We start from the raw sequence: 23,794 nt of genomic DNA, 5'->3' as shown, positions 1-23,794 counted from the left end.
TTGTCTCTTCTGGATCTGTTTTCTGGTCATTCCTTTTCCCTAGAAGGTACTTTACATTTTCATCAATTTTTTCAGCCTTTTTATTTTATTTAATGGAATCTTGTAGTCTTGTAGTTTCATTAGTTTCTAACTGTTCAATGCTAACTTTTAGGATTTTATTTTCTTTAATTATCTTATGTGTTTCCTTTTCTAGTTGGTTATTTTTTCTTTTAACAGAGTTGATTTCTTTGGTCAATTTGTCACCATTTTCCTGCATGACTTTCATTTCTTTTTTCCATTTTTCTTCTTCCTCTCTTCTTTGGTTTTTAAATTCTTTTCTAATCTCTCCAATAAGTTTTTGTATTTGAGTCCAATTTAACTGTTTTGATACTTCTCCTATGAGTGATATTTTTTGCTGCTTTCTTATTCAGACATGACAGCTTCAAAACTTCAGAAGTATGTGACAATAAGTAAAGTGATACATCTCTAACATGGCCTAATATCCACTGAATACATTTACTTCACACAGAATAGAAGACTTAGAAGTGGAGGGACCTCTGATGTCTTTTCCTTTTTTTTAGTTGAGGAAAGTCAAGCTGGAGAGGTTAGGTGACTTTTCACTTAAATTCAATAAATATAAAGTGCCTATTACTTGCCAACCTTTCATGGGAAGGGTCACATAGAGAATAAGTGACTGAGATAAGATTTGAAACCAGATCTTCTGATTCCAAATTTTCCCACTACACCATACTAACTCCCATTGTAGTTGCTGTGGGGGGAAAATATTCTTTAAACTTTAAAGAAATTTGAATTATTATTAGAAGTTATTATTCTAATGCCTTACCATAGAGTAGAAATACTGCTAAAGTGTATTAGATTCCCAAAGTCTATGCCATGGAAATTACAGAAGCTTTGATTAAGGAGATGGTGAAGGATTGTATCTTTGTCATTAGAGGATCAGCCTAGTCAATGCCACATTTGGGGACCACAGCAAGATTCAGAGGTCATTTACTAAATTAAATAAGACCCTTCAAGTATTATCATATTTCTCTAAGTATCACCCTTGTTTGAAAAATTTGGGGTCTAAAAACTGGGAGCCTCTTATATACAGTGGTCATAGATTTTTTTAACTTGCATTTCCCACTTTTTCACATTTGTCTTTGTGCTCATTGTTTCTCATTTGTTACCAGTATATTGGATTACATTTTGCTACATTCTGCCCAGAAATGGCTCAGAAAAGATTTTTGATGAGTACTGAATTCAAGTTCAAAGTGATCCAGTTTGCAAAAGTGAATGGAAATCATGCTGCTGAACATCAGTTTGGTCCTCCTTCAACTGAGAAAACAATCCAAGACTGTCAGAAGGCCATGAGAGGCAAGTCAGCCAAATGGCCTGAGTTAGAGAAGGAATTGAAGAGATATATGGAAGAGCAAAGAGCCATTGGAATTCCTGTGTCCACAGAGATGGTCCATCAGGAGGTCAGAAGAATTGCTGATGAAAAAGAAATGAATGATTTCAAAGGACACAATTGGTGCTTCAGGTTCATGAAACAGAATGGACTAAGCCTGCATCCACACACCAGACTTGCCCAAAAGATACCTGAAAGCTACAAGCAGAAGGTCCTTGAATTTCATGATGAATAAAACATGAATTCAATAACTTCATGTAACACATCGTTTTTCAAATTTCAGACCCCTAAATTAAATTATGTCTCATTCATGGGAAAATATGGTAAGAAGGTGAAATAAGATAGAGAGCCATGAAAACAATGAAATGTAACCCTGATCCCAATTATACCCTGCTCCCCATTACCCAGCTTCTACCCATTACTCCCATTATTTAATAACAACTTCTTCTTTGAGATATATATACAATGCATATCTTCCTACCAATTCAAAATACTGGTAACTGTTATTTAACTATATTCAAGACACTCTCTTTTTCTCCACAATCACTACCTGACTCACAATCCTGCATTCTTCCCCATTTCCTAGGGATCTGCAATATAGATATTTATGTTAACTCAAGCACCATAACTTCCCAGTTCTTTATCTACCCATTTCCTATAACTTCTCTGCCTGACCTCAGCCACCCCCAAAATGGTCATATTCTTTTCTCCTGCCATCACCCACAAATGTACCAACCTCAAGTTCAAGAACTCTGAAATTCCCTTATCTGATCACAATCTAATTTTATTACATTTTCTCCCTGACTTGGTAACTCCAAACCTAGTTCTCCAATCCTTCAACTCTCAGTTCTTTTTCAATATTTCATATAATTACTAGCTACACTCTTTCCCTTTCCCCATCTTGACCCTTTGGTGAATCAGCTCACTGTCCTTTGCTCTTGCTAGATACGTGTTTATTGTGGAACTTGAAATTTGGTAGAAAAAAAGGGTTAAGTCTTGACTATAGAGCTTGGGGTCCTGCTTCCTCCAGTAAAGAAACTGCAATCAGAAGTTAGCTTGAACCTGATCACATTCCCTAGATTAATAATATTTAAGAGAACAGATAGATATACTTCTAACTTGATACCCCCTCTCTCTAAGGAGCACAGAATAATCTTCTAACACATTATGACTTTCCCCAATCATGTACTCTTCAATTCAGTGACATGGTCTCCTTGATGTTCCCCTAACAAAGCACATCATCTCTCTGCTCCAGGCATTTTCTCTGGCTGCCCACCCCCCACCCATATTGAAATATTCTCCCTTGTCTTTATCTCCTGGCTTTTCTGCCTACTTAAAAAAAAACTCATCTCCTACAGAACTTTCCTAATTTCTCTTAATTATAGTATCTCACCTCTATTGATGGTTTCCTATTTATCTTGTATAATATAAAGTGATTGTACATATTTGTTTTTGTGCTGTCTCCTTTTTTATATTGTGAGCTCCTGGGAGGCAGACTGTCATTTGCTTTTCTTTTTATATTCAGTGCTTACTTATCTCATAGTAGGTACTTAATGCTTTTCAACTGCTTTTTTTTCCTCTTTTCAGTAGGAAGGTAAGTGGGAAGTATATCCTTGTTAATTAAGAAAAATTTCAAATTAAAAAATATGATATAGAGTCAGTTCGAAACCAACAGTAGGGTTACAGAGGGGAATGATCATCACATAGAAAAGCAGTGATTTAAGGCATCTCAAGTACTGAAAAAGAGACACTGGGTGTGAAACTGAAGGTCCAAAGAAATTAGTCAATTAAGTAGCACTAGAATATTCCTGACAGGAAAAAAAGAAATTTGGTGGTCAGGAAAACAAAACAAAGAACTTAAATTTGATGGAAGAAAACAGCACTGGGGTTTTGGCAACCATTTGGATGTGGGAAGAAAGAAAAAGAATAAGAAGTGAATGGAAAAATCCATAGTTTATATTTGGTGGGAAAAATTCCAGGGAAATGAATCAATTGATCTCAAGTGAATATATGAAATGAAATTAACAAAGAAAACTATATTAATATTTCACTTTATAAAGAGATAGGAGAAAAGAATTACCCTTCAAATAGACAAATATACTTTTCTAAGAAGAGTACTAGTTGATGGTAGTCATACATTCACTCAAATAAAAGTGACTTTGGAGGATTCCCAAGGACACAAAGAAATAAATTGAGGATACATTGGGAGTTTCAACTCCCCACAAGTTGCATATGGTCTAGATGAACAGTAATCAAATGTATGGACTTTTCTTCTCTTTGTATCCTCTAAATAGTATTATAAATAGTTTTATCAGCTTCTAAATATCAGCTTTCCCTAGTGCCTTTCCTCTGTTATTATCAATTTATTCCATATATGTCTTCATGTTATCTTCCCCATTAGACTGTAAGAGCAAGAACTGTCTTTTGTCTTTCTTTGTATCCTTATTGTTTAGTACAGTGAGTGGCACATAAGAAGCACTAAATGGTTGGTTGATTCTTGTTCTTTGTTACCAAAATGACATCACTATGTCCGGGATGAATTACAGTGTGTTCGACTGTGGCTGCTCAGATCAATATGAGTTCGGAATGCTCTACCATAGATCGGGCACAAATAGTCCATGTGAACACCTGAGATGGGTACTCTAAACATAGGTATGTCATGTTTCCTTTGAGTTGCTTCAATTCTGCCTTCCTCATAGAGTGCAGAACCCTCTTTGATGAGGGTACACCATGCTGACCTGTCCTATGCCAGTGTCACCCATGCTGTACAATCAATTCTAAAGTTCTTCGGTGAGACCTTTAGGCCATGTTCATCGTCAGTGAAGGCATTTGATAACATGGCTGAAAATATCATGCTAAAAAGCTTGGGAGCAAGGAAACATCCTTGTTTCATGGCATTGGTGACTGGGAAATCTCAAGAGCATCGTCCACTATCCAGAACCCGGGCATGCATGCCATCATGAAATTAATGTATGACATTGATGAACTTCTCTGGGCAACCAAATTTTGACATAATTTTCCATAAACCCTCATGACTGATGATATCAAAGGCCTTGATCAGATCTACAAACATTGTATACAGACCTCTGTTCTGCTCCTGGCACTTTTCCTGGAGTTGTCAGGCAGCAAATACCATATCAACTGTTCCTCTACCCTTTCTGAAGCACTATCTTTCAGGGATATGATCATCTTCCAAGTGAAGGATCAGCCCATTGAGAGGGATTCTGGCAAAAATTTTATCAGCAATGCCTAAAAGAGAAATATTCCTGTGATTGTCATAATACGTTCTATTCCCTTTACTTTTGTAGAGATGGACAATAGAGTCATCCTTGAATTCTTGGGGGATAATGTCTTCATGCCATATAACCTGAAAATTTCAGTCAGTTTTTGGATTAGCAATGGACCCCCCATCTTGAGAGCTCAGCTGGAATAGAATCAGCACCAGGTGTTCTGCCCCTTGAAAGGAGCCTAATGGTATTCAAAACCTCTTCTTCAGTTAGAACTTTAGCAAGAGACAATGGACTTCAACTTGAGGTAAACAGTTAATGGAGTCTGCATTTATTGATGATGGTCTGTTAAGTACACTATGGAAGTGTTCAGTCCATCTCTCTGGGATCATGTCCCTATTGTTAATCAATGTAGGTCCATCAGCACTTAATAATTGAAATGCACCATATGTCTTTGGTCCATAAATAGCTTTCAGGGCATCATAAAAGCATTTTGGTTTGCTACTATCTGCATAAAATTGAATCTCATCTCCTTCTTACTGAGCCAAGAGTCCTGCATTTCTCTAAGTTTCTCTTGTACTTTACTTTTAAAAAATGTTTTAATTTATTTAAGGCAATGAGGTTAAATTACTTGCCCAAGATCACACAACTAGACAATTATTAAACGTCTGAGATCAGATTTGAATTCAGGTCCTCTTGACTCTAGGGCCAGTGCTCTATCCACTGTGCCACCTAGCTGCGCCTCTACTTTTGATAGAATTAAATGCTGCCTTCTTAGAAATGGATGACCTATTCTTGTTTTTCATTTAGCAGCCTCTGCATTTCCCCATCATTTTCATTAAACCAGTCTTGGTGTTTAAGAGTGTTCTGGCCCAGATGAGCAAATGCAGTGCTGTATTCCAAATCTCTGAAAGCTGCCCACTTTTTCTGCTCCATTCTTGTAGACTGTATGTTGACTCGATTTTCTTTCCAAGTTAACGACAAATTGTTCCCATTCAGAGAGATACTTGAAATTCTTGACATTAATTCATTTTGCCTTTGGTTGAATGTGAATATTGAACTTAAAGAAGATGAGTTCATGATCAGTCCAGCACTCTGCACCATACATTGCCTTTGTCATTCTCACATCCTGTCTCTTCTCCTTACATTCACATATTCTATCAGATACCAATGTTTGCTATGAGGGTGCATCCAAGAAGTCTTATTGCATTTAGGTAAACAGAAGACAGTGTTTCTGATAAGAAGGTTATGAGATGTGCAAATCTTCAGGAGTAGGTGACCATTGCTGTTGCTATTTCTAACTCCATTCCTCCCAAGGACTCCCTGCCATGTCTGGTAATCTGAACCTACTCTAGCATTAAAGTCATCCAGAATTATAAGCTTGAGGGCATCTAGGTAGCTCAGTGGATAGAGCACTGATCTTGGAATCAGGAGTACCTGAGTTCAAATCTGGCCTCAAACACTAAATAATTACCTAGCTGTGTGACCCTGGGCAAGTCACTTAACCCCACTGCCTTGTAAAAAACAAAAACAAAAACAGCTTGGTCACTTTGGGGACATTGATGATAAGGCTCTCTAGGTCTTCATAAAATTTTTCTTTAATTTCATCAATATTCATCTTGGTAGGAGCATAAGCACTGATGATGGTGGCATGGTGTTTTCCTGGAAGTAGCAATGTCATTGTCATGAGTCTATCATTCATTCATTTTGATAGGCATTCAAAAATGTTGCCTAGATTAGTTTTGATTACAAAACATACCCCAGCTTCACAGCATTCCCCTTCACTGCAACCACTCCAGAAAGACGTGCATCTAACTTCAGATTCAGTTAGCTGGCCTTTATTTGCCAACTTTGTTTTAGTCAGGACTGCTATTTGGATATGAGTTCTCTTGCAACAAGAGCTGTTCATCTTTCAGGATTTGGGATCTTGTCTAAGAATGTGCACATTTTCCATGCACTGATAGTGAGTAGAGTCTTCTTTGAAAAAGTTTTCGTGTACCTTTAATTTAGGAAAAAATCCAATATCTTATTGCCTGATCTTGCTATCTCTTTTACTTTATGTTTCTTCCTTAAGGATATGATTTCTCTCTCATCACATTCAATTTGGATCAATGTATATCATGGAAATAATATAAAGACTGGCAAATTGCCTTCTGTGCGGGGTGGGGAGTAAGATTAGGGGAAAAATTGTAAAACTCAAAATAAATAAAATTAAAAAAAAAAGAAATAGTTTTCATGGATTTTTTTCATCTTGACCACATTGTGGGATCCCCACCTGCCACAGTAATTAGGACAGGTTTGGAGAAGCAGTCAGTTTTAGGGTACCTTTTTGAGCCCTTCCTCATATCAGGAGGTGAGCAATGTGATCCTTAAAAGGGCTGCTCAGTCACTGCTGAATCTCACTGCTGCTTTCAGTGTGGAAACAACCCTTTGGCCCAGTCACCTGTGTGCAGGGTTGTGACTACAGCTCCCATTGTATCCACACCTGCTTCTTCATCACTTGCCTGTCGACACAGGACTTTGAGGGAATGATTATGAGTGATGTCTTTTGTTGCCTGTGTAAATTGGATTTAAGTGAGGTAGAGCTGCGCGAAGTCATCCAACTCACTCTCTCCTCCGAAGTCATCATGATCCAGCATAGAAAGACAGAGTCAAAAAGACAGCTGGTAATGACTCTAGATGCAGTGGATGAACCTGTTGTCTTTGATGTCTAACCAAGCTCTAAGTGATCCACAGCACCTGTTTCAACTGGCCTTTAGAACTAATTGTTCTCTTCTGCCCATTCCACAAGTGGAAGACTTCACATGTTTGTGGTACAAATTCCTCACTACGCAACAATGAATTTGAGACTCCCTCAGTTACCCTCTACCTGGTTTAACCTACCTGCAGAAAATGTATGGCCACTATGCACACTACTGCATTTTGGAGCCCAGATGAGAGCTCAGGTAGACATCAAAGGTGGAAAACAGCCCTGAAGATGGCTCAGCAGCCCTCTCACCAAGGTACTAGTCTTCCTTGAACACACACTACACCCAACATTGGACTAGATGATGTTGAAGGTCTGTCTCTAAATCCTATAATCAAGTTCTCATCGAATTGATTAGGGGACACCCATGATCTACCCTTTATAGTCTGTAAGTGCATTAAAAGGACATAAAGTATTTTAGTATCATAGATCTAGTCCCCTGATCAATTTGATGAGAATTTGAATAAAGGATCTGGATGGTCTCATTAACACTTGAGTCCTTCCTGATTAAGTTAAAATGAATTATTTAAATAGTCAACCTCAATTCAAAAGACTCATGATGAAACATGCTACTCATCTCCAGACAGAGAGCTGAATATTCAGAGTACAGAATAAAGTGCATTTTATTTTCTTTCTTTGGGGGGGGGGGGAAGGAGATGTGAGTAAGAAGACATAACTAATCTGTAAACATGTTTTACATAAACACATAATGTTTTGTTTTTCTTAACTTCTCTGTGGCTAAGAAAGGAGGAAAAAGAAGATAATTTGGAACTGAAAATAAAATGAAATAAATTTTAAATTTCACCAAGATGAATTGTTCAGTTTAAAGCCACCCCTTTGTGCTTCTTGAAGGTTAGGTTTCACTCATGAGGGGGTATTCCTAAAGGAAATTAATTGTATGTAAGTGGGATGGATTGTTTCAACCAAATCCTTCACAAAAAGGAGATGACAGACCTACTGAGCCATTCTCGTCTTCATTCCAGTGATATTCTGAGAGAGTTGAAATTGGAAAGGGGGAGCCATTAATGGTATCTTTGGAGAAATATATGGCAAAAGAAACTATGTGCTTGTGCTTGTGGTCTAGATATTGTGAATTTCTGAATGACAGTTTTCTGGGAGAGTACCTGTGGGCTGCTTCTAGATCCATGTTTTGGAGTTAAAAGATCCCATCTTCTAGACATAAAAATAAGGAAAACAACATCTTAGGTTTCTGGCCAGATTTTTCCTAACCAGAAAAGCAGAAGTTTCCTAAGCAATGCCAGCCAGCCTCAGAACTTGCAAATAATCCCACATTCAAGAATTCTGAGGTCTGACCTTTTATTGAGAAGCATGGAATACCTGAACAAAGTACATCTTGGAGAAAGAAACGTATCATTCCTAATGGTTCCTTGTGAGTGGGAGGAAGATTAGCACGGAAGTAAAGTCATAATATGAAGGGACCTGGAATCTGATTCCACAATCTTAGTGAGTTATTCACAAAGTGTAGGTCCAATAAGAAAGTGGTTGTCTAGAAGCCCAAGTTTGTTTCTCCTTCTTCTTCCCTATGTCTGTATCCCACTTCTGATGAGGAAGAGTTTTCTGTATTTTATATTATGTTCTTGGGAACGTGGGGAAAAAAAAATCCTTTTTTTATTCATTTCTAGTGCCTTTGTTTATGGATAAATAATATCCCTTATGAATATGAAGCGGAAGTGATGAATAGATTTAAGGAATTAGATTTGATAGAATACCTAAAGAACTATGGACAGAGGTTCACATTATTTTATAGGAGGCAGCAATAAAAAACATTCCAAAGGAAAAAAAGAGCAAGAAAACAAAATGGCTATCCGATGAGGCCTTATAAATAGCTAACGAAAGAAGAAAAGGGAAAAGGAAAGGAAAAGGAAACTGATATACCCCAGAAAATAGGCAGAAATAAGATTTTCTTAAATAAGCAATGTAAAGAAATAGAAGAAAATAATAGATGTGAAAGACAAAAGATCTCCAAGAAATTAGAGATATCAAATGAAAATTACTGCAAAAATGAATAAGATAAAAATAAAAATGATAGGCACTTAACAGAAATAGACAAGATTAAAAAGAGTGCTAGGAATATACAGAAGAATTATATAAGAAATATTTTAGCATCAATGATAACCAGGATGGTATAATTAATGATGTGTAGTCATATATCCTGTAGAATAAAGTGGATTGAGTCTTATAAAACATTGCTAACAATAAGGCTAATGGAGGTGATGGAATTCCAGCTGAGCTATTTTAAATTCTAAAAGATGATGTTATTAAAATGCTGCACTAAATATGCCAACAAATTTGGAGATCTCAACAGTGACCATTGGATTGGAAAAGATCAGCTTACATCCCAATCCTAAAGGAAGGGCAATGCCAAGGAATGTTCAAATTCCCAAACAATTATATTCATTTACACATCAGCAAGATTATGCTTAAGATTTTGAAAGTTAGAGTCAGCAATATGTGAACTGAGAATTACCAGAAGAAAAGGCTGTTTTTCAAAGATAAAGTGTGGGAGTACTAGATCATCTTACTTGTCTTCTGAGAAACTGAATATGGGCCAAGAAACAACAGAATTGAACATGGAACAACTGATTGGTTTAAGAATGGGAAAGTAGTATGGCAAGATATTTATTTAACTTATATGCAGAGTACACCATTTGAAATGCCAAGCTGGATGAATCAAAAGCTGGAATTAAAGTTTCTTGGGAGAAATACCAAAAATCTCAGACACACAATTGATAAAGAATTAAGAAGCCTCTTAATGAGGGTGAAAGAGGAGAGTGCAAAAACTGGCTTGGAGTTAACATCAAAGAAACTAAGTTCACGGCAACTGGTTCCATCAATTCCTGGCAAAGAAAGGAAGAAAAAATGGAAGTAGTATCAGGGTTTATATTCTTGAGTTCAAAGATCACTGCTAACATTTACTGCAATCCTGAAATTAAAAGAAGCTTTCTCCTTAGAAGGAAAACTATGGCAAATCTGGACAGCAATTTTAAAAGGCAAAGATATCACCTTTCTAACAAATGTCCATATAGTCAAAGCTATGGTCTTTTAGAGATAGCTAGGTAGCACATTGGATAGAGCACCAGGCATGGGTTAGCAAAGATTAAACTTCAGATCTGTCCTCAGACACTTACTAGCTGTGTGATTCTAGGCAAATCACTTAGATCTATTTATCTCAGTTTCATCCTCTATAAAATGAGTTAGAGAAGAAAATTGCAAACCGCATCCCCAAGTGAAATAATGAAAAGTCAGACACTACTAAAATAACTGAACAACAATAAAATGGCCTTTCCAATATAAAATATGTGAGAATTGGACTATAAGGAAAGTTGAAAATTGCAAAATCAACATTTTCAAATTATTATATTGGAGAAGACTTTTAAGAATCCCTTGGATAGCAAGGAGATCAAATCAGTCAATACTTAAGGTAATTCAGACTATTCATTGAGAAGGCAAATACTGCAGCTTAAATAATTCGATTCCAATGAGGAAATCAAAGCTATCTACAATCATATGAAAAACTGCTCTAAATCATTACTGATTAGAGAAATGCAAATTAAAGCAACTCTGAGGTACAATCTCAGATTGGCCAATGTGACTAGAAAGGACAATGATCAATGTTGGAAAGGATGTGGGAAATCTGGAACACTAATATATTGGTATAGCTGTGAGCTGATCCAACATTTCTGAAGAACAATTAGAAATTATGCCTAAGGGCAATAAAAATGTGCAGGCCCTTTGATCCAGTAATACCTCTACTGAAGAGAGCATGAAAAAGGGTTAAAAACATCACCTGTACAAAAATATTCATAGTAGCCCTTTGTCTGTGTGTGTGTGTGTGTGTGTGTGTGTGTGTGTGTGTGTGTGTGTGTGTGTGTAGTGGCAAAGAATTGGAAATCAAGTGAATGTCCATCAATTGGGGAATAACTGAACAAAGTATGGTATATGTTATGTTATGGAACACTATTGTTCCATTAGAAACCAGGAGGGATGGGAATTCAGAGAAGCCTGGAAAGACTTGCATGAATTGATGATGAGTGAAATGAGCAGAACTAGAAGAACATTGTACACCCTAACAGCAACAAGGGGGTGATGATCAACCTTAATAGACTTGCTCATTCCAGCAATGCAATAATCAGGGACAATTTTAGGGTATCTGTGATGGAGAATATGATCTGTATTATGAGAAGGAACTGTGGAGTTTAAACAAAGACCAAAGATTATTACCTTCAATTTTTTAAAAAAGTTGTCTTATGTACTATGTAATTTTGCTATCTATTAGATTTTATTTTTTCCTCAACGATATGATTTTTCTCTCAACACATTTAATTTTTTCTATGTATAGCATGAAAACAATGTAAAAATTATTAGACTGCATTCTGTTTGGAGGGAAGGGAGGTTAAAGGAAAAATTGTAAAATTCAAAACATTACAAAAAATGGTAGAAACTACTATTGTATATAAATGGAAAACAAAAAATATTTATATTAATAAAAATTCAATCCCATAATGAAAATACGGGAAAAGAAATCCCAATTGGGAAAGACTGAAGGATAAAGGAGAAGGAACTGCAGAGGATGAGATGGATGGATAGTGTAATAGAGGCAATGAATATGAGCTTGGACAGATTCAGACATTGAGAGAATAAACAAGAAGTGTTTTTGTTAAGGAATCTCAGAGTTGAATGGGATCTCAGAAATTATTTAGGGAAAGAAGGAAAGGAGGGAGGGAGGGAGGGAGGGAGGGAGGAAGGAAGGAAGGAAGGAAGGAAGGAAGGAAGGAAGTGGGAAGGAAGGAAGGAAGGAAGGAAAGAAGGAAGGAAGGAAGGAAGGAAGGAAGGAAGGAAGGAAGGAAGGAAGGAAGGAAGGAAGGAAGGAAGGAAGGAAGGAAGGAAGGAAGGAAGGAAGGGAGGGAGGGAGGGAGGGAGGGAGGAGGGAAGGAAGGAGGGGGGGGAGGAAGAACTTATTAAGCACCTACTTGCACCAGATGCTTTATAACTCTTACCTCTGTAGTATCGATGCATTTGTTTTCTTCCTCACATTTGAACTTAAGCTCTGGAAGCAGAATAATTTGTCCAGGGAGAAATAGATAGTAAAGATCTGAGAGCAAATTTGATTTGTCTTCCTGCCTATAAGTCTATCATTCTAGTTACTCTGCCATCTCACTACTTCAGCAGTTCTTCTACATAGTAGTCATTCAAATATGAAATAAAATTCCTACACTTTTTACAGGTAACTATCTAGTTATATATGCCCCTTTTGGATTTATGAAGTTGATATGGAGAATCTAAATTGTAAGACTACATTTATGCATATTAAATCTCCTCTTACTAGAATTGGCCTAATGCTCCAGTCTATAGAGTTGGGTTGGGTTTATTTTGGACACTGACTCTATTATTCAAAAGTGTCAACTATTCCTTCCAGCTTTGTGTCATTTGCAGACTTGATAAGCAAGCTATCTAATATTACAGCATGCCTTTATCAATGTCATTGTGACAATGTTAAACAACACAGGGCCAAGCCCAGACCCACTGGGCCTCATGAAACACAGCATTTTGTCAGTCATTTAAATTATTTTATAAGGCTATGAAGAAATCTCAGATTATAAAACACAAACTGTAATTTAAATTAAAAGTGCATTGTCTTTGTAAATAATCCAGGACTGAAATCAGTCTGCAAGGACTGATTAATTAATCAGGTTCTGAACAAACTGCTAATTTGGGTTTTGTTGCCATGTCTTTATCCTTAACCCTGGAGTTATTCAATCCTTCCTCATTCTGAACTTCTTAGTTCCAATTCTGTTCTGAATCCCAATTTAGCAGTTCATGTTTCCTTTGGATTTTACTTAAAATCAACTTATCAAGCTTCTCTTTACCAGGTCTTTTAAGACTTAGCTGATTTGATTCTGGTCAATGAGTGTACTGAGAATGCTGAAATTGGAAAGAAAATGAAAAGTCTTCTTGTCACAGAGTGGAGATCTAGAAGGCATTTCAAGATGTATTTCAGGCATCTAGTCCCATTCTCCCCCTCCCCTTTTACAGATGGGGAACTTGAGACCCAGAGAAGTTAATTGAATTACTCAAGGTCACATAGCTAGGAAGTGGCAGATCTGGGATTTAAACTCATGTATTCTGAGTGCAAAAGCAATACTCTTTCCATAGCACCTCCTCATTTTACAGATGAGGAAAATGAGTTTCAAAGAGACTAAATCACTTATGTAAGACCGTCGAATGAGTTTCTGGCAAAGTTTATGATAGAACCTCCAGATTCAGTACTCTTTCTAGTTAAATATTATCAGCTCTGTGACCCTGGGTGAGTCCCCTACCCTCTATTTCCCTCCCAGGGTTATTGTGAAGATAAAATCAGACAATAATGTAAAGAGCTTAACACAGTGCATATAATAAGCACCATATAAATGTTAGCTATTATAATTATTAGTATTATTAGTTTCCTTGGTACAGATAATTTGATTTTGCATATTCATTGTACTCACTGACCTAGCTTCTTTAAACAACCTCTTTTGCTTCAGGATCCTTCTGGAGGGTTTTTCTTCTCCATATACTCTAGGTGATTCTCATTCAGTTAATTTGATACTACTATTTGAATTTTAAATACAATTAAATTGCAATGATTATTATCCCATTCAGACCTGAGGAACTATTAAATCCACCAATAATTTGGAGAGGGACTTGAGCTTGTTGGGTTTTGCAATGGTTTCTATTTTGGGATTCTTAGATAGGGGATTTTTTGACCCCTAAAGAGTAGCACTTGGGGCAACTAAACGTGCAGTGGATAGAGTACCAGGTCTAGAGTCAGGAATACCTGAGTTCAAATATGATCTCAATCATTTAGCTAGCTGAGTGACTATGGGCAAGTCACTTCAACTTGTTTGCCTTAGTTTCCTCCTATGGAAAATGAGTTGGAGAAAGAAATGGCAAACCACTCTGATATCTTTGCCAAGAAAACCCCAAATGGAGTTAAGAAGAATTAGACAGGACTAAAATGACTGAAAAACGAGACTAGTATTTGTTTTATACCCTAGATTTTGTCCAAGGTCTCAAGAGCTCTTCTCAAGTGTTCTTGAAAAACCTGGGAAGATTTCTCCAGATTTCAAAAGAAACCAAGAGGATTTTTTGACACTTGGGAGGAAAAATAAGAAACTAATACAGCCTATGCATTTAAGTACAAAAAACAAATTCAGAAATACTCATTCCAGATACAGACAGAATTTAGTATTCTGAAGAGTCTGTCCCAATCCACTCTGGCTTTACAAATGATAAATCTGCTTATGCCCCCAGGGCTTTTATTCTCCCTTTCTGATCTCACTGAGCTCAGCACTATTTGAATGGGTGCGTTGACACTATTCTGTATTTCCTGACTTTTAATGAACCCACAGAGACTTGTAGTTTCATGAAGAGGAAAGATACATATATATATTTTTAAAATTAATCTTCTACTGTACAGAGGGGTGGTCCCTTCTATGCAAGTATAGGTACCAGGCACAGCTGCCAAGGGGTGGCTGCCCAGGTGGTCTTTAGAAATCCCTGACTTTCTGTCAGTGGAAAAGATAGAAACTCAAAGTTCATTCTTAGAAAAACCTATTTCCTTTCAACTATCAGCTGAATCTTGTTAACCCAAACTGGTGGTTTTAAAAATAATGTTCCATATAAACAAAACCAGCCTGAACACCAATGATGGTTCTCAGAATTGTTCCCAGGATCTATTATAGAAAGACAGCAATAAGCTTTTCTCTATTTCCCTGTGAAGCCATGCCATTAGGCAAAGTTTGAGGACAATGAGTTTCAGAGAATGAATGACTTTTCCCTGGGGTATTCTCAAGGGATTGGCAGGATGGAATAGGAAAAAAACAAAGCTCAAAATATTCTGCTACTATTAATAATCAATCCAATGTGCAATGAATGCCCACTGGGTATAAAGCATTTTGCTAAGCACTATGGAAGATACGAAAGAGCTAGTATTTGCTTTCAAGACTTCTAGTCTGTCAATCAGTCAGTCAATAAATATTTAAGAATTATCATATGCTAGACACTGTGCTAAGTGCTGGGGTACAAAGAGGCAAAAGATTGTACCTCTCTTCAAAAAACTCACAATCTAATGGGGGAGAAAGCAAGCATATATATAAATAAGTTACATATAAGATAAATAGAAAATATTTAAGAAAAGGAAGGAACTAGAATTAAGATGGGTTGGAAAAGGCTTTCTATAGAGATAATATTTTAGTTGGGACTTCCTGGAAGCCAAGGAAAGCAGAGATGAAAAGGGAGAGCCTTTACAGCATGGAAGACATCCAGAGAATATAATTGGTGTAAAGAAATGACAGTCTTGTGGCAGGAACAGTAAGAAAGACAGAGTCGATGGACCAAAGAATACATGAGGAAGGGAGTAAGATGCAAGAATATTGGAAATGGAGGGGGCAGGATATAAAGGACTTTAAACCCCAAACAGAGGAGGTTGCATTTGATCATGCAGACTATAGACAGCTGTCAGAATTTATTGAGAGGGAGGAGGGAAGAAGTGTTATTATGGAAAGATCTTCCTCTTAAAAATTACTGGTGGATGAATGGAAGATGGACTGGAGTAGGGACATCTGAGTTATGCAGATGTACACATGAGGTAATAAAGGTTTGTTCTAGAGAACAAGTGTAGAGAAGGGAAATCTTTGAGAATGTTGCAAGGGTGAAATAAGCAGATCTTGGCAACAGATTGGAAATGGAGAGAGTAGGAGAAATGGTGAGGAGTTGAGGATAATAGATGGACTAGGAGGATGATTTTACTCTCTTCAGCAATAGGAAAGGTAGGAGGGCAGAAAGGTTCAAGAGAAAGAAATTGAGTTTTATTTTGGCAATGGGGAGTTTAAGGTGTCTGAAAAGCAGTGAGAGATGCTACTGAGGGTCAGCAGAGAGGTTAGGGAAAATAGGTTGATTTTTAGAACTATCTTAATAGAGATGATAATTAAATCCATAGGCATTTATGAGATCACGAAGTGAGGTGGTATATAGAGAGAGAAGAGAAAAGAGCTCAGGAAACCTATGGATGTGAGCAAGGATCTAGCAAAGGAGACTGTGATGGAGTAGTTAAATTCTAGTTGAGAAATACTGTATTTTGGATTCCCTCAGATCATGATTCTTTACTTAATTTCACCTCTAGTTCTTAAATTCAATTTTCATCTCTAGTTCTTAAATCAAGTCCAGTCCACAAAAATTTATTAAGCACTATGTGGGATTAGCATTATGTTAAGTATTGAAGACAGAAGGGCAAATAAAATCATCCTTTGTCCTCAAGGAACTTAATACCCCTTAATAAAAAGAAGACAACATTTAAACAACTTGGCAGATGGAAGATATAAAGAGTAGATTGATATCAATCCTGCCATAATCTATAGAAAGGGCATGACAACAGATTGCCCTATTTTTTGCCATCTCTATGGTATTGTTTGCCCATCATTCTTGAAGAGGACCATGACATCAGGAAGGTGATGCCATGACTTGCAAGTGAATTGTATTTAAGTGAGGGAGGATTGTGCAAAGATGGCATCCTCACTTTCTCTTCCAGAGTCATGTGGGTCCAGTGAGAAGACATAGACCTTGAAATGGCCCTGGATGCAATGGAAGACCTTGACTTTTTAAAAACTAAGGTCTTTCCCAGGTCTCAGTTTAACAACTTCTCAGACTAAAGCACCCTTTCCCTTGCCACTACTTTCCTTTATATTTTCCCTAGAATGTAAGCTCCTTGAAGCAGGTACTATCTTAATTTTTTATTTGTATCTCTAGAGCTTAGCACAGTACTTGTTACTTTTATGTTAATATTTTTTTCATTCATTCACTCAAATAAGAAATTTTTTTAAAAGACTAGCAGTAGGGCGGCTAGGTGGCATAGTGGATAGAGCACCGGCCCTGGAGTCAGGAGTACCTAAGTTCAAATGGCCTTGGGTAAGCCACTTAACCTCATTTGCCTTGCAAAAACCTAAAAAAGAAAAAAAAAAAAGACTAGCAGTGTGTTAGCCTATACTATATCCAACAGTATCATTTTCAGAGTTCAATCTTGAGAATTTCTCTCTAATAATCATCTCTATACCAAATTGTCCTCATTCAGAAATCTTGGAAATTTAAGAATCTGTCTTGTGTTTCTAGTGGAAACTCCAGCCCTGTAAGCATCAGACTTCCAAATTATTAAGATAGAATAACTTCATTTAAAGCTTATCAAGAACAAAGAAAGGAATCTTCAAATGCCTTTAGCCAAGTATTTGTTGTATCCCTAATATAATTCAATTTTTCTTACCCCCAATTGTTCAAAGTTCCTGCAAACTCACAATAATATGAAACTTTAATGTCCTGGCAATGGGATTAAAATAAGCAGTACCAACAAAAGTCCAATCTCTGTTTTCTTAACACCTTCCTTAGTCTTTAAGTGGATTGAGTCATTTGTTGCCATTCCCTTAATTTTCCAACATCTCCATGTGTAGGCCTGATAGTCTATGATGCCCCCTTCTCTCTGAACTCTGCTTTTGGTATCTGTCTCTATATTCACTTGGCATTCATTGTTTCTACACACGCCTTTCTCTATATGATCTCTCATTCCCAAAGTCCCTGATGGTTGCTTTCCCCACCAGTGTCCCAGTTTACAAAAGCCATTTTGGGAGACTTGGGGGTTTCTAAAAAAATGGACAGAAGACCTTTATTTAAGCATTTTTTAACTCACACAAAGGAGTCCCTTTCATCTCACTTGGATATCTGGGGATATTAGGAAAAGTCAAGGTTATCTCCAAATACAATCTCTTAAAATACATTTGACTTTCTGGAAAGGATAGAACACACTAGCATTGGACAGTGAATAAATGACCCATTTCTGAAAAATACTTTCAAGCAAGGAAAGGAAAGGAAAGGAAAAGGAAACCATCTTGATCATCCCACAAACTAGGAATGTTTGCTGATGTGGAAGAAAGTCAAATGTTTTACAGGAAAGACTAGGGTCTCACTAAGGGACATCTAATTGATTTTCTACCTCTAATGTTGCAGGTAGGGAGGCACTAATTATTGAAGAAGCAGAAAAGTTTCATCACAAATGACTATAAATGAGGCAATTAGGTGGCACAGTGGATAAAGCACAGGTCCCAGAGTTAGGAGGACCTGAGTTCAAATCCAGCCTCAGACACTTAATAAATACCTAACTGTGTGAACTTGGACAAATCAGTTAACCCCATTGCCTTGTAAAAAATAAAAATAAAAAATAAAAAATTACTATAAATGAAAGATGGAGAAACAAAAGGGAGAAGGAATAACAGACAAGAGTAGAGAAAGAGTACGGAAGATAGGGAATGATTTGGACTTCTTTCTCAGAGTTATTCATTATCACAGATTCTCAGGTTTTTTAATCCTTAGCCTGCAATTGGGCAGAGAGCCTAATTGGTTCTTCTCAGAACTTCTGAGTATGTTCTCTGAGTCAGGGCTGTCCAATCTTACTTTTAATAGTTTTTATTGAAACAATAGACAATATACTTTGTTTTGCCATGCCATTTTAGTGAGAGCTCTGCAATAACTCAGCTTCATTTACTAAAGCCATTAACAAACCCACAGGGAGCCACATTTTGGAGAATCCTACCATATGTCATATTTGTATTTTTTTGAGTATTAATTAAATGGGCAATTCATTCAATTAAATGAATTTAATCCTACTGATTATTTTTAAATTCCAATTTTTCTATCCTTCATGTAAACCATTCCTTTCAGCCTTGTCTGATCCACAAATTTGATAATCATGGTATCAGTATCTTCAATTGTACTTTTTAAAAACGTCGAATAGATAAGGACTAATGACAAAATTTTGTGACACCCCACCACCACCACTCCACTAGATTGGTTAATCTTCACCTAGATTGATATTTGTCATTTCATTAAATACTCCCTGATCTCTATCTTTCCCAGAATCATATGATCACAGAATTTTCAGTGTTGAAAGAGATGTTAGAAGCTATCTAGTACATCTAAGATAATTAGGATAACTGTTGGTCCTGGCTTCTGGTTGCTCCCTTCCAGAGCATAATTCCAAAGCATATCCAAAAGCATAATTCCAAAGATATCACTAGTGAATGAACTGTGGGATAACATCTTGAGTTTCTCCTTTCCCTGGCAGTTCTGGCACAACAAACTAAGCTAACCTAGATGCTTTGCTTTTTCATTATAATTCCAATCTCAAAAGAGCAAAACTCTAATCTATAAACCCAGATACCAATATATCCAGAATACTTTAAAAAGGAAGGGCAATTATTATCAGAGCTATGAGAGGATCCAAATACGCATATTTCTTAATATTGCATAGAGTCACAAAGGCATAGATTATATTAACTGGAACAGAAATGATGCTCTAAATAAGTCCTAGGTAGAAAAGCACAGATTTAGAGCTAAAAGGAAAGTCAGAGGACATTTAGTCTAAACTTCTCATTTTACAGGTGATTACTGGGGAGATAGAGAAGCCATGACTTGTCCAAAATCTCAGTTAATGATTGACAAATCCAGGCCTTCTGACTCCAACTCCAAGGCTCTTCCCATTACATCATGTTGTCTCCCCCATTAGAGCATGCTGCTGAATGACAATGTGTCAATAGATCACACATAGGACACTTTAATGATTGTAAAGTATTTTCCCTACTGTACACTTATAAAGGAGAAAGGGCAATTTTGTAGATGGGGGGAACTGCAGTTCAGAGAGGTGATTCACCTTGTTTTTGGCTAAGCAGTCACAGAATGATGGTCCTGGAGTCAAAAAGATCTGAATTCAGATTTGGTCTCTGATACTATGGGGGTCCTGGGCAAGTCATTCATCCTCTACTTCAGTTGCCCCTAATGTAAAATGGGAATAATAACAGTATCTATCTCACACAATTGTTTTCAGATTGAAATGAGCTAATATTTGTAAAGTGTTTTCTAATCCTTAAAGTGCTATATAAAGGGTTGGTATTATTATTATTATTATTGCATTTTTAAATAGTACTTAATTTTTTTCAATTACATGTAAAGATACTTTTTAAACATTGATTTTTTTTAATTTGAGTTTCTGTTGCTGAGTGAAGTGAACAGAACCAGAACATTATACACATTAATAGAAGCATTGGGATGATGGTCAACTAGGGTGGACTTGTTCATTTCACCAATACAATAATCTAAGACAATTCTAAAAGCTATGTGATAGAAATTACTATCAATATTCAGAGAAGGAATTGTGAAGTTTAAATGCAGACCAAAACTTACTATCTTCAATTTTTAAAAGTAGTCGTATATTGGTTTTATCTTAATTTTTTCCTGTTTTGATTTTACTCTTCTTTTACTACATGATTAAAACAAATATATGTTTAGCATAGTTTTATATATATATATATGTACATATATATATATATATATATATGTATAACCTGTATTAGATTGCTTTCTGTCAAGGGTAGGAGGAAGGGAGAAAAATGTAAAACTCAAAACTTTGCAAAAAAAATTGTTGGAAACTATCTTTACATGTAGTTGGAAAAAATAAATATTAAAAATCCTAAAAAAAAAATTTTGTGTCTCTCTCCCTTACCCTTTTGCCCCCTCTTCTTCCCTCTCCCTAAGATGGTAAGCCATTTAATTTAGGTTTCATATATATATATATATTACATATAATATATATAAATAATATATGTATATGTATATACATATATATGCAATCATGTAAAACATATTTTCATATTAGTCATGCTATGAAAGAAGGAAACAGACCAAAAGAAAAAACCCAAAGAAGTGAAATTAATAAACTTCAATCTGCTTTCAGAATCCATCAGTTCTTTCTCTGGATATGGATAAGGACTTGCTATTAATGTTATTAGAATTGAAACTTGAACCCAGAACTCTCTTAATAGACACCAAGGCCAGTATTTTTTTCATTCCATGGGATCATAGCTCTAGAATTGGACAGGCTCTCAACGGTCATTTAGTTCAATTTTCTTATTTTACATATGAGAAAAATGGAGGTTCAAGCAGGTTAATTGACTTTCCCAAGGTCATACAGCTATTGAGTATTAGAGTACAATCAGAGCATGAAACTTCTGACTCTGAATCTTGTTGTATGGACCATCCTGAAACAAAAGAAGTATCTCTATCTGGTTAACCCCTAAGGCAATGATGAATAGGAAGGGGGATAGCAATACTGTCACCATCTGGAAGGCCAAAAGACAAAAGAAAAGGGAACTCAACTAAAATCAAGTCTTACAAATAAATATAAAAATGCTTGTAAAATCAGAGGATGTAGGAGCAGCTAGGTGGCGTAGTGGATAAAGCACTGGCCCTGGAATCAGGAGTACCTGAATTCAAATCCAGCCTCAGACACTTAATACCTAGCTGTGTGGCCTTGAGCAAGCCACTTAACTCCATTTGCCTTGCAAAAACCCAACAAAAAAAAAATCTGAAGATGTATTCAACAGGTCTTACACTCAATTTGGTAAATCTACAATTCCCTATGAGGCCTTTTCCCATTAGTACACAGAAATCATAACACCCTAAACAGAGTGTCTCTGAAGAAGAAATGAATACCTCTAAGGCAGGCAAGCAGACAGTGACTCCTAGCTTCAGCTGTTTTGCTTCATTATTGGAGGGGAGAGGACAGGAGGGGAGTGTGATATCATATGGAGCTTTGCAGCTAAATTGACATTTACCATATGTGGATTATCAATTTAGCAGTTTATCTGTGGCAAATTTTAAATCCCATGCTGGCTTCTTCCTGCAACCTAGTAAGCTTATGGCCTAAATGTGGGAAAGGAATTCAAACACATTTTAATATTAAAGAAAAATAAAACAAAGGAGATAAATCTGTGGGAAAAGTTTACACACAGTAACTCATTCTAAGGAATGGAAGGGAAAAAACATCATCCCAGTGGCTTTCCACCTTTAAGGCAAATGACCAGGAAATGCACATATATGCAAGACTGAATTAACTTCCAAATATTGTGAGAGGGTCAGTTCACAGAAAGGTCTTGACATTGAAAACTGTTGTTCCTGGACATCCCTATTTTCCATGCCCCAATCGCTATTGTTGGCAGGAGCCATACTTGTTAATGGGGATGATGAGAGATCTGACACTGGCTGTTCCAGTATACACTGCAGTCTGAAGCAGAACCATCAGATATTGAAAACAACTGAGCTATCTCACATACATTGCGTCCTCTTTCCCTTGCCAAGAAACAGTCTAAATTTCCCTTAACTGGGAAGAGTAGCAATCAGGTTTGGTGCCTGGAGATTAACAAAGGAGAGGAAATGTCAGCTTTCAACATCAACCGTCAGTTGCCTAGCACCCAGTTTTGTTAGGATATCTGGGTGAGAGAAAGGATTGTGTGGAGACCTTGGCTGGTGAAGGTCCCCTTTCAACCTTCTTCACCACCTTCATACTCCATCTATCCACTAGAGCCCACCCATGGTCCCAAGTTAAACTATCTGGGCTGCTAGGAGGACAGAGACATGGTATCTAGATGGGGCAGATTATAGAGCACTGGGCTAAGAGTCAGGAAAATTCATTTTCATGATTTCAAATCCAGCCCCAGATACTTCCTAGCTCTGTGAGCCTGGGCAAGTCACTTCACCCTGTTTACCTCAGTTTCCTAATTTATAATATAAGCTGTAGAAGAAAATGGCAAAGAACCCAGAATCTTTGAGAAGAAAACACCAAATAGGATCATGAATAGTACAACATGACTAGACAACAACAGCAACAAGAAATGTGATATGTTATGGTATAGTAACATGGCATGGTTCAGTGAAGAGAGCTCCATGATGGATTTTAGGACATTTGTATGCTGGTACATGTTTAACAACCGGGTGGAGGAGAATGTATTTCCAACACACTTTTAAGTTTAATCTTCCCTATTAACTTTTTCTCCATCACTTTCATGAGTCTAGACAGTCAACCAAACAATAAATCAAATTTCATGTGGAGCAGCTGTTAATTTTCAAGGCTTAAATGCTCATACCAAAAATGTACTAATCAGCTCACCAGAGCCAGCATGAACACCAGGTGCTTACCACTGCTTTGGAGTCAGAAAACCTGAGTTCCAGTTCTGGCTTTAGGTGACATTGGGCAAGCATTTCACACTGTATGGGCTTTCCATTTCCTCATCTGTAAAACTGGGAGGGTGGACAACAATAGCCCCTAAGATTGCCTAAAATTCTTACTCGATGATAAAAATAGTTTTAACTGGGAAATTTCTATACTGGAACACATTTATCAGATTCCTGAAAATGTGCCCCAAATCTCTGTATAGATGTCAAAATAAACATTGATTTACAATATGAAAGTAAATTAATTCAGTTACTGCCTTTTGCCTGTCTCCCAGGGACTAGAGAGCTTTCAACTGAATTTGCTTAAAATCCATCAGGAAAGTGGATTCT

The 23,794-nt window shown here is 36.8% G+C and overlaps 1 long non-coding RNA gene across 2 annotated transcripts in view; it reads right to left on the bottom strand.

Moving 5' to 3' along the window:
* The window catches only part of LOC141502856 (uncharacterized), a 167,565-nt gene that overhangs the window by 121,127 nt on the left and 22,644 nt on the right, over positions 1 to 23,794 (bottom strand). For both annotated transcript variants that reach the window (XR_012472676.1, XR_012472675.1), the window contains exon 2: positions 12,379 to 12,428. This is a non-coding gene — a long non-coding RNA (uncharacterized LOC141502856). The remainder of the gene's footprint in view (positions 1 to 12,378; positions 12,429 to 23,794) is intronic.

This window comes from Macrotis lagotis, chromosome X (assembly GCF_037893015.1).
Source record: "Macrotis lagotis isolate mMagLag1 chromosome X, bilby.v1.9.chrom.fasta, whole genome shotgun sequence".
Taxonomy (NCBI): Eukaryota; Metazoa; Chordata; class Mammalia; order Peramelemorphia; family Peramelidae; genus Macrotis; species Macrotis lagotis.
Note: the sequence above shows the minus strand (reverse complement) of the source record. Positions and strands in the feature narration are given on the sequence as shown.